Source organism: Nothoprocta perdicaria, unplaced genomic scaffold, assembly GCF_003342845.1.
Source record: "Nothoprocta perdicaria isolate Ctin4 unplaced genomic scaffold, notPer1 scaffold_40, whole genome shotgun sequence".
Taxonomy (NCBI): Eukaryota; Metazoa; Chordata; class Aves; order Tinamiformes; family Tinamidae; genus Nothoprocta; species Nothoprocta perdicaria.
Window position 1 is genome coordinate 1384398 of NW_020455644.1, and position 10507 is coordinate 1394904.

The window sequence follows — 10507 nt, forward strand, 5'->3', positions numbered from 1 at the left end:
TGACCACTTGTTTCTTGGTGCAGCATTGAGCAGATGGGGCTGTGCTGCTTGAGCTTGTAGTGATCAGAAACATACACCTTCTGGGGCATGTTTTGCTTTCACTTRTTTTGATAGAAATCTAAAGTCATTACTTAGATTGTTTTCATTTAGACCAATGAGGATGCAGACAGGATTTGAGCCTTTTTTTGTCAGTTAGGTTGGTAGGATATAATCACATTTTATGAGAGCATGTTGTCTTCGTTTAGTCAGAGAAGAAACTACTTGAATCCAAAATGAGCGAACATATATTGTCTGTTTTTCCCCTCCATGGGAAAAATTTATGCTTATCTTAGTAAGGACAAAGCTAACAGTTTTCCATAAATTACAGTGCTCTATTTATTAGAAAATGATGTTTTCCTGATCTGTACTATTTATGCCAACCTCTAAGAGCACAGGACACAAGACTRGGCAAAGAAAGCCACAGCGACCTAAAGTCCTGTAGCTGAATTCCTTCATCTGCTTTGGACATTTTTCAGAGAGATTTGTTGCCCCTTAGATTTCTTGGAGTTTTCCTCTAAATGGCCCACCAGATTCCCTGAGCAGTTTTTAGTGCTAGGCTAGGTGGGTAGGTTGACAAGTTGCCTTCCTAGACTGCTTTCTCCCGAGGTGTAATTTGGAAAGTGGCGTTTCATTCATTACTTGCCTTGGTCTGAATTTACAATGTGCTCTGGTGTTGAGCTTGCAGACTGGTGACTCACTCCTTTGCGCTGCGCTGCGTAGCTGCATGTGATGCTACTGAGCCAAGCTTGGATAAAGAACTAGCAAGAAATGTTTACAGCATTTGTGGTGGATCTAAGTTCCACATGGTAGGATGCTTTTTTGTCAAAAAARGAGGAGAGGGGATACCCTAATTAGACTGGTTCTCTCTTATCATTTATTTCTTTTGTTATGCATCTGTTGGGCTCCAGAAGAGGTAGGAAGTTGCTCTGTGCTGCTTTGTAGTGTGTGAGTCGGGTGGTGCAGATCTGGAGAGGTGCTGACATGGGGGGTCATGACAGCACCAAAGGCAGCCCCTTCACTGCCCAGGGAAATCCATGTAAGGGAAAAAATCRTAGTGTGGTGTCTGCTGTGTCTGCAGGAGTTTGCCTGGAAGAGCAGTGTGTGTGACACACATCCTCACATATAAGCAGCTTCGAGTAGGTGTGAATGCAAGGGGTAATGTGCCTGCAGACTTGAAGTTATTTGCTAAATCAGCATTGAAAAAAAAAAAAAAAAAGATGATTTCTTTATTATCCACTAGTTTCCTCTTTTTTGACCTGGATTTCTGATACAGCGCATCTTGGTTTCCTCCTCTTGCCATGTGGTCCTTAGCACATGGTGAAGGAAGGACGTCCAGTCTTGCCTTATTCATCTTCCAGAACCTCCCAGTTTTCCAATGGTGCTTTTTGGCTTTTTTCTTCCTGGTATCTTTTCTGTTTGTGTTGTTTTTCTTCCTGGTATTTTTTTTCCCCAATATTTTAAAAGTAGCACTTTGAGGACAGATTGTTATTTTAAAAACAGTTGTTCCTGTTTGCTATTAAACAATATTCCAGTGGACTGTGACGGAAAAATTTATCAGGCTATGATTTTGTCTTTGCAGCTTGTTTTTATTCTTCTAAGTAAGTTAACCTGTTCATTTTTGAGTTCTTGTCTGCTAGTTTTGAATGGTAAAGGGAAACTTGCCGTAAGGACTTGTTAGGGAATTTGAGGAGTACCTTTTGCTCAGGGTAAACTAGGGATCTTTTTCCTTATTAAGAGGAAGGTCTAGTAGAGCACTCTTGTTGATGTTGTCCTTTTAAACTAACTAACCAACTTTTAATGATGATTTATTAGGGTTTTTTTTTATAAGCAAAAGAAAAGCAGCATTCTTTCCAAGTGTGTGTTGGAATATCAGTTACAAACACCTCCCTTCTCTGTTTCATCTAATAGTTGGCTTCTGTTGAGCTTTTGCAACTGTGAAGTCAGTTGAATTCTTGGGTATGATCCTCTGCTGAAAAATTTTTAACCACTGGTGACTGATTTGAAAGCRGAGTGTGGACTAATTCTGCTCAACAGCTTATGCATAATGTATGTAGGAGTGTAAAGGAAGAAGCTGTCACTACTCAAGTACAGAAGAAGTAAAAGCAGGGAAAACGTTTAGAATTTAGGGAAAAGTGGGGAAATGGCGTGCAGGGACTGGATGTGGAACATCAAGGCCATTAAGATGAAGCCATCCAAAATATGGTGTGGGAAATCAAAATTGCTATTTTTTCAGGGAGCGTAGTCGGTTGTATTTTGCCACAGTTTGACGAGACTGTAAGTTTCTGGTGCATATCATGGTTTTACCACATGCCATTACAGCTTGGTGATGAAGATTAGTGAAATTTGTCTGTACAAACGATGAGCCATGTGCACAGGCCAAGCACAAAGTAATTTTATATAAAGCAGACAAAAGCAGCAGGATAACTTTCCAATAACTCCTAAAGCAAGCCTGAGAAAATACATGGATTTCGCTTTTACGGACTATCAAAATATTTGCTTAAACTGAGGATGACTTCCATTTGGTGTTGTAAGGGAAAATGCTTTTGCACTTCATTTATTTTCTGTACCATAATGCTGACTCTTGCTTACTTTGTGCTGTCATACATGAATGCACCGTATCAAGCATCACTTTAACAAGTGATAGCTGGACCCTTGAAGTTTTTATACATGGACCTATGAATTAAAACATACTGCCTGAACAAAAAAAAAGAGTTTTGGACAAGGTTTTATTAAAGGATCAGAATGACTATTCATTTTATTCCTTGCATGAGTACTTTAGTACCTGTATAGTACCTGTGCCTATTTTTCTTTTGCTTGACATACATATGCCTGTTTTGTAGTTCGCTAATATTTCCTGAAGAGTTCTTTTCTGTGTTATTTTTCATGTACACTACACCATTTTTACATGTATGAAATGAAATGGAAGATACAACAAAATGAAGTACATAGAGAAATAAGTTACAAATAGAAGCAGGCACTTTGTCTAGGAAATTGTTTTCTAGGTGAGTTTAATCCACTTGGTCAAGTGTAAGACTAATCACAGAAGAAAGAGCATTTTCATGGAGGACTTGGAGGGAAAAAGCATKTAAAGATGCTGTGAAATGGGAAGGGCAAAAATGCAGACAGCAACATTATAAAAACTCATGCTGCTCTACCAGTTTACGTTACCTCTGAGAGGGTATGTAGTAAATAAGTGGTGGTGGCATCCCACAGTTGATGATTAGCTAAAATGCAATGTGCTCAATTGTATCCCTGCCATCAAGCCGCTCTCCCATGAGAAGCAATGTCAGCAGCAGAGGGGACATAGCACTCACCAGCTTTTAACCTGCTCTCATTTCTAATTTGTCTACTCTCAGACACTATTTTTTACATATTTTAAACATATTTAAAGCATATTTCTATTACCGTGAGCTTTAAAAATTATGGGTTTTTTTCCYCTCAGAGCATGAACTACCTGGCCCCGTGATGTTGCTCCCTTTTTTACATGCAAGGTTATCTCCAGACTTGAGTCCCTCAATGGTCATGCATAAAAGCTGACCAGCCATAGAGCTCCCCTTCTCACCTACAAAGCCTCTGGACCTGTGGAGATGTGTAGAGCAGAGGTAATAAGTCTTGCTTCAACAACCTGCTGCACATGAGTTAACTTGTGAGGCCAGCAGCCTGATAGCAAGCTGAGGTGATAGCATGAGATGAAAATAATTCTGCTGGTGCTGCTGGAAGATAGTAGGAGAAAGATAAAAAGAATCATTGAGCGGAATGTTAGAAAATTTGCTTTTCTAGAGCTCAAATCAGTCCCACCTGAAGTCACAGAGAACATTTAGCAGCTACTTAAGTAGAGAGATAGTTCAGGGTTTTATGTTTGTTTTTAAAGCCTTCTAGCTAAATTTTATGGGATTTTGTGCTATAATTTGGGTGTAGAAAAAAAAAAAAAAAGAAAATCTTCCCTTTTTCTGGCCAATTTCAGTATTATTTTCATGCCCAAAGGCATTTTAAAAAAAAGCTTCATCTTCTTTCCCTCCTTCCTTTTTGTACAGTGTTCTCAGAACAGGTTGGAGAAAAGTAGGTACCCAAACAATTATTTGATGCATTGAAATCAGTTAATCACTTAAGTGGTTCATTAGCTATTTATGGATTTATTTACCGAAAGTTTGGCCATGTGTGACTTGCTGTCATTTAAAAAATAATTTTCTGCTTTCAAGAGCTTCAAGATAATTTCTTGGTATGTGCACTTATTAGGGAATATTATGATGTTGTCAATTGAGTAATTTTTATTCTTTTTATTTATTAAAATTTCATGATATGAATAAATAGTGACAGATGTGGTTCTTTGCTTTTAGACATTGATATGAGTTAAAATTGGTTTGCTGTATTATTCCATAGAGCAATATAATAATTTTGCAGCCTCTATATTCSTGACTAATACAGTCACTTCTCAGGAGGAAGTTTTGCTGTGTTAAACAGCATAATTTTAATTAATGTTTTACATGTACAGTTTTACAGTTAATATTTTTTGATAWCAAACAACTGTGATGGGCCATTTTTGCCCACATTGGACTAATGAAAACTGCTCAATATTAGGAAGTTTCATAAATCCTACGTAAGGGATGCCAAAYGATTCTGCTATGGGGACATGGTCATAAGTGAAGTGCCATATGAAGTGCCTATTTTCCTTACAGACTACATGGATTTTGAAACCATGTATAACTTGAACAGGTAGTAAACACATGGACTTCAATAAGACTTAAGTGGTGTTACCGCAAGGTGTGGAACTCATTCAGACTAAAGTAACTAAAGTTATTTGCTTCATTTAGATGTTTTAGCCTGAATTGTAGTTCTTGTGAATGCTTTTTTTGACATACTTGGACATGATCACAGAATGACTGCGTATGGAAAGGACCTTGTCTAGACCAGAGAGCAGAATATTTAAGAAGGATGCGTCTTTTAGATTGACTGCCTTTTCTATGGCAGTAGACTGGTCCCTCAGACTTTTGCATCTAAGAGATGCACTTAACAGTGCATTTTTCTTTAAATGTAAACCAGTTCTTTACAGAATATATGCATTAAACAGATTTAAATTCTGTAGGTAGCCTGGTATCTGAAGCTAAATTTGGAAGTCCTGGTGCACAAAGGAGTGTGAATCTACCCCAAATGGGATGATCCTGTGCACTTTCCATCTCAGCTGGAGATGTGTGGCAGCTGCTGGGGACCGTGCGACACAAGTGACTACAGGCAGCGTGGGGATTTCAGAGGTAGCTTTAACGTGGCAGAGGCACAAGGTGAATTAGTCTTGTGTCACGCTGCAGGTGTAGCAGTCCCAGGCTACAAGCATTCCCATGCAGCTGATAAATGGGAAAGGGGGAACAAGAAAGTGGAGGTGCTGTTTGYAGCTAAGCGAGGAGCTGAGAGCTCCCAAGCCAGGCGCCGGGAGCYGCTGCATCTCCAAGGATGGATGCAGACAAGGCAGGCGGGAGGCTTGGGGTGCTCACCCTCTTTGGAGCTGCAAGCCCTATAGCTGCAGGGCCAAAATGTCCATCTTCTCTCCATACCACCAATGGGAAATATGAGTCAGACTGATCTTCCAAAAAAAAATTGGAAATATTCCTGTTGAATGACCCATGAGCCAAAGAGCTGCGTCGCTTCACCATGGCAAAGTCTGACAGCAGCAGCTTCTCTTCCAGCAGGTAATGGGAAGCAGCATGAGCAGGAGCCATGGCACTGTCCTAAAACGCAAGGAAGACTTGCCTGTGTTGCAGTAATTATTCTCAGGAGAAGTTATGCCAGCTTGCAGACTGCTTTCTGCCCACAATGCTATGAGAAAAGGTCATTGGCTTCCTTTGGCACATCTCTGTTGGTCGCACATCTTGCAAGCCAGAGCCACGCTGCGAGCTTTGCTCGTTGATATCTGTTTCCGGTGTGCCCCACATTGGATGTCTCGTCTTGCCAGCTCCCAAGCGTTGTCCTCCTTGTGGAGAATCAGGTTCTACCCCGATAGCTAAGGGGGCACTGAAGCCACACGGAGCAGGGCACATAGCCCTGCTGCCACATTGCTGGGACCATCAGCACGGGCAAGGACCAGCTTTTCTTCACTTGGAGGAGCTCTGGTTGAAAGGCTCAGAAGGAGGATATTCCGAGGGGAAAATGTTGTCTTTTTAGTAAAAGACAGAAAAATAGAGGAAAATCGAAAAATATCGAAAATTTTATGTTTTAAATGAACGTTGTCATACTGTATAAAGGCTTCTTCAAATGGCTTTTATCTCTGCAGGTTTTTTAACATAATTTAAAGTTTTCAAAAGCTGGATTWAAAAAAAAAAACTTTAATAACATTCCATTTTGTTAGAAACCATGTACACTCCAATAATATTTAAAAATTCATTTAAATGTCAACAGCACCTTTGATAAATATGTTATGAAAAAGGCAGCAGAAATAAGAAATGACTAAAGTGAAAAAAAAAAAAAACAACAGCATTGTGGAGGAAAGGACGTGAACCGATTTTTTTCTTTGTTTTCTTTTTTCTTCATCTATCTCAAGTTTTGAGCCAGGCGTGCATTTTATTGAGCAGATTTGGAATACAGAATTTTACCCAGGGAATATTTTGCTAATTTTAAATAAAATAATTATCAAAAGATTATAAATTGATATTTTTTTCTGGCTTTGCTACTAACATTCTAAGAGATGGCTATTATTTATTTCGTTATAAATAAGTGATTGCCATATTAAGACAGCTGTTAAAATAACTGATGATGAATTAACCACTCATTCTTAATGAAGTTGTTTGTGCAACCATAACAGTAATTTAATAATATGAAATGATGGTACGGTGAGTTAATTTTATAGAAGTTGTACTGATTTCTGACTTGTCCCTTCCACATACTTTATTTAATATGTATTCTTCAGACAAAGTACCTCTCAGCGATGCGATGCTGAAGAGTTTGAGGGCTTTCACTTGTAAGATGACAGATTCTTGATGGGAAGAGAAAGGAAAAATCACATTTCCCAATGAGAAGGCAAGCAGGCAAAGTGAGCTGTGCTAGCAGCTTTCCAGGACTTCTCAAGTCTTCAGCACAGAGTAACCATGTGCTTCCTCGCATGAAGTCTCCTGGCTTGCTGTCATGCAACCATGTCRTGGATAGGATATTGTACATGTGATCTTCTCAAGACTAACAACAGCAGTTTTTTGCAAGAGTAGTTTCTAATTCCCATCTCTACAGACAGTACATTTGGGAGGGCGGTGTTTGGATGTTCTGGAAGGAGATTTTTAGCTGTGGAGAGAAGCAGCAGCTGGTGGTGAGAAGCCCAGGAATGAGTGGGACAGTGCGGACATGGAGATGAGCGCTGTGCAGATCAGGGCATTTGCTCATGCATGTTCATCCCATGATTGTTCCTCAGGCTTGCAAAGGCTGGGAGGCTGGTAAGGATGGGCACCTCAATGGACCTGCGAGAGAAGAGGGGCTCTTCTCTGAAGAGAGGTCATTTTAAGCAAGCATCCTTGTGGGATGCAGTGAAGCTTTGACTGAACCAGGACACCAGTGGCATTGAAAGTGTAAATAGTACCACTGTGCCAGGAAGGKTTAGCCTATTTAATTGTGTGCAAGCTGGTCTGTTACCTGCCCTGTCCAGTAAGGAAGGGCAGGGTGGAACTGGAGGGTAGGGTTGGCTGATTGAAAGCAAGAAGGGAAGAGCCAGGAGAGCAAAGAGGTTTTCAGTTGTGTCAACTGTTTACAGAGAACAGTATTGCAGTAGTATTGTAGCAATGCGTCCATGGTGTCTAAGGAAAGGAGAATGAACAGTGTAACCTTTCCTATGATAGAGAGTGTGGAAAAATTAGATTTGAAAATGCTGCTCTCAAGGAACCTGTTTTTGTTCTATCAATTGTTTTACTGTTTTTCATACTAGGTAGCCCATCTGAATTTCTGTGAGTATCCTGCCCTGGTCAGTTGTATTCAGATACAGGTTTTGCATACGTGAAAGAGTTAAAGATACCTTTGCAATTTTTCTAGTTTTCCAGAATAGGAGAAGGAGGAGAGCAGTTATCAATGCYAGTCTCCTGCTGAAAATGTGTAAATATGAAGCAAGGTTTTGTCATGTCATTGTTACCGTATTGTTTACCACGGCAAGCTGATGCTGCTGGTGGTGTGCTGATTCATGGCTTGTTATGTAGGTCCTGATAAGTGTAACTTCGAGTATGTTTTAGAGGTTGGCAGTTTCACCCTACTGCAGGTTCTAACAAACTCACTGGGTAGCTCAAAGCCTGCTGGTCTTTCAGACATCCCTGCAAAATTGTCCTGCCTGTCTTCCTCACTGCACAGGGAGAACAGAACAAGAGCGATGGCAGCTTCTCCTGTTTTTTTTTCTTTGATTTTCCTGCAGTTCCACTTTTTTTTTTTTTTTTTGGTCATGCCTTAAATACTGCTGAAAGTATCATTATTCCTCTACCTTCTGCCTTAGTTAGTAGCTCTGTTGGCGAGATGAAAACTTTCTTAGTTACGGGACCATTTCTGTAAGAAGCGCTTAGTTTAGCGCTTTTTTCTGATAGAGAGAGAGAAAAAAATAGTGGGTGTCTGAATCTGTATGCTTTTATTTAAAAAAGCATGTCATTTTATTAACTTTTATTAAAAAGATGCAAACAAGTAAAAAAAGAATGGAAAAGCATAATTCTTAATTTCAAAAGAATGCCATTCCCATCATTTATTTGCTCTGCCATTTTGTTTCATTGCTTTTTGATTACTTCTTTGGAAGCAATTGTCTCAGGAAGGAAATAATCGCATTTTACCTTCTACCACCCAAAACGCTTTGGGGTAGTATGTGGCACAAGGAATGCATACTGGCACACAAAGCACCTTTCTTTGTAAATTATTTTAAACATGGCTCACCAACAGCTGTTGTTTTTAAAACTGAAGAGGATGAATGGCATCTGTATACCAGCCACTGGGGATGGCTTCCACTTGCTCCAGTATGATTTTTATGTCCTTTTAGCAGGGAATGGATTAGTGACCGGATAAGAACYGCAGTTGACAGGGTAAGGTTAGACGTACCAACGAAAATCCAAGGCCACCTAGGCTCTTGTGCTGAGTGAAAAATAACCTATTTTATTGCTCTCCTGGAATCAGACTAAAATAAGGCCAGTAATAAACAACTTCTGTGCTGTTAGCAGGGTGCTTTAACATGCAGGTGGTTTGGAACAGAAGTGAGTGCCTTAAGCATTGTTTTATGGTGTTATGCATTTCAGACTGAAAAATGGCCACAAGCTTTATTACTTTATTATTAACACTATTTCATTACTCTCCCTTTTGCAAAGTGCTGTATTCATCCGTTATAAAGTGGCTATTTATTTTCCTGTTCACCTGCTGCTTTTCACAGTGGGAAAAGGGAGAGGCAGGTGGGTAGCAGGAGGGACACTTGGGGACATAGTGGCACTGCATCTGTTCGCAGCTGAAGCCAAATCTAGCGCTGTCGCCCAATAACCTGTTGCACAAAAAAAAAAAAGGAGGTATGGGGACACTGAGCCACCCAGTCACTTCTGTGTCAGGATTGCACGGCTAGGACAGTGCCTCCTGGGGGGATTTGCCTGATGGGAATCTGTACGCCTGTCTCCACCTCTCCCTGTTCAAGCACTGCCCTGTCATGGCCACGGTGACATCCCCAGATGGTTGAGACATCACTGCAGTTTGCACTGAGTTTACATYCGCGCACTTCTGTCTCACCTAGTAGTTCAGGCACAGCCTCCTTCAGTTGCCTCTGTCTCTCCATGCTGTTACGATGTGGGCCTGGCTCACCTCCTTCCAAAATGGTACCAAGCTTTTGATGGATTAATCACAAAATAGCTGGATCAATCACAAAATCACGGAATAGCTGGGTTTAGAAGGGACCTTGGGGAATCATCTGTTCCAACCTTCTACTCACACAGCGGCAGCAGGTTGCCCACGATCACGTGAAGTTGGATTTTGAATCTCTCCAAGATGTACTCTCAAAGATTGACACTACACAACCTCTTTGGGCATCCTGTTCCAGTGTTCAACCACTTTCACAGCAAAGTTTTTTCTTGGGTATAAGCGAAGTTTCTTGGGTTTCAGTTTGTGCCCATTGCTTCTTGTCCTGGCACTGGGCATCACTGAGCTGGGCTTACTCTGTTTTCCTTATACCCTCTCATCTGGTCTTGAGATGATGCCCCTGAACCTTTTCTTCTCCAGGCTGAACAGTTCCAGCTTTCTCAACCTCTGCTCATGTGAGAGGTGCTCCAAGGTCCCTTGGAGATGATATCTGAGGGCTCTGGTCACTGTGGACAGTGACCATGGTGACACCCTGTGAGATATGGGCAGTGGATATGGGAACTTGAAGGGCACTGCGGGCTTGGGAAGGAGGAGGATGAGCATGCAGGAGGGTACAGACAGAAGGGTGAGTGAGGGAGTGCCTTAAAATTAGGAAACAAAKATTAGAAACCTGTGTTCAGTTTAGTATAGAACTTGTCCT